Below are 1,792 nucleotides of genomic sequence, written 5' to 3' on the forward strand. Positions count from 1 at the left end.
AGATATCCTTCTCACTTCACAGAAGAACAACCACGCCATTCCTGGATGTATTTCTATAGTTTGTAGTTTACCACACTATCAGGAGTATGAAGATTTTTTTTTTTGATTTAATGAAATAAATTGGTTCCACATTTCTGGAAAGTTATTTTATAAGGTTGATTGCTTAGAAGTACATATACTATAGTCTCCGATGCATAGCATTTGTAAGCCTAGGGTTCAGATTCTCAGCAATACTTGTACAACTGGCAGAGTATTTGTAAGAGAATGTCTGTGGTAGCACTGTGTGAGCAAAAGAAGCGCAGGAACAGCTGAATTTAAAAAACAACTCGTATAGGGATAAATAATGCGACAACGGAGGAAGAGAAGCGGAGTCACTAGACTTTTAAAAAGGGATTTGCATATGTGAGCACAGATACTACAGGTGACAGGCTGGTAAACCGAACTTGGTTCCTCTGCAATAGCAACACACATCTCTATCCTCTCAGCCATAACTCCAGTCTTGCAGTAACTCTCCAGGGATCAGGAGGGAGTTTAAAAGGAAAAAAAAATTTTTTTACTGATTTAATGAGTTCTATTGGGGCTGCCTGGGTGCTAACTTGACCTAGGTCCTACCTGCGCAGAGCCACGTGGCAGACCTGTCCCAGGGAGGGGCGGGGGAATCAACCTAGGACTCAGGAATATTAAGCAAGCATGATAATGATGAATTTTGCCTTTCCTGGTAGCATGGAATGGAGCAGTTACTAAAGCCAGTGTGTCCTGTGGATAATATAGTACGTATTATTATCCTCGCTTTACAGTTGACAAACAAAACCAAAACAGTATCGGTACTCTTGTCTCTGGTCCCCCTGCTCCAGATTACAGTTGGCTTCTCAAATTCCCTAGAACAATTTTTTGTTAGGATAAAAGACCATAAGAATGACTCGTCGTGGAGAAAACAGCCTCTGACATATATAATAAAAACCACACGACGTCCCTGGGTGGGCTTGAACCACCAACCTCTCAGTTAACAGCCAAACGCGCTAACCGATTGCGCCACAGAGACACAGAAATGCTGGTACCTGTATGCTCATGGAGAGTGAGTTGTTGGGCTAGCCAGTATCAGCCGTTGCAAAACTCCTGGGTCAGTTCCAGTGCCTTGAAAATCTGGAGTTTAGAGCGACGAATACAATTGTTCTTCTCCTTTGAAGCCTGTGCTTTGAGTCCGTCCTACTAAAACTGAACTGAACTGCGTTCTTAGCGCGCCCAGGCTCAGAAGCCTCGCGTCGCCCTGTGACAGGTCCGCCACCGGCTCTGTGCATGTATGACCTAAATCAAGATCTCTCTCTCTCTCTCTCTTAAACATTTTTTTGGTCGAGATTATCATGAAATTTCATCATTTTCCTATCCAAACTTTCCCATATAACTCCTTCTTACTCTCTTTTAAATTTATGGACTTTTAAAAAATTGTTGTTACAGATACATACACACGTGTATTGCATATGTACATATACTTCTAAATACATGAGAACAACCTGCTCATTTCTGGATAATGTTACTCGTTTGTATGTTTTCAGGGCTGACATTTGGCACGGGATAACCAATTGGCGTACTCTTCTCTGGGAAAGGATCTCAGAGCCCCAGAATTTCTTAGTCGCCTGTAGTTCTTTGTGTAGGGTCGGTCTTGTTAGCTCTCCTGTCCACTTTGGCATGTGTATTGGACTTGCTCAGCTCATGTTTGTGCAGTCATGTTGGTGAGATATTATGGGTCTAGCTTCTGACATTTCTAGGCGACACAATCTCACGGCAAGCTCCC

The 1,792-nt window shown here is 42.7% G+C and overlaps 1 non-coding gene across 1 annotated transcript; it reads right to left on the reverse strand.

Moving 5' to 3' along the window:
- Positions 1 to 968: 968 nt before the first annotated feature.
- Positions 969 to 1,042, reverse strand: Trnan-guu (transfer RNA asparagine (anticodon GUU)). The gene has a single exon. It is a non-coding gene; the product is annotated as a tRNA-Asn (tRNA).
- Positions 1,043 to 1,792: the final 750 nt, after the last annotated feature.

Source organism: Mus caroli, unplaced genomic scaffold (assembly GCF_978045245.1).
Source record: "Mus caroli unplaced genomic scaffold, Mus_caroli_1 scaffold_3, whole genome shotgun sequence".
NCBI lineage: Eukaryota > Metazoa > Chordata > Mammalia > Rodentia > Muridae > Mus > Mus caroli.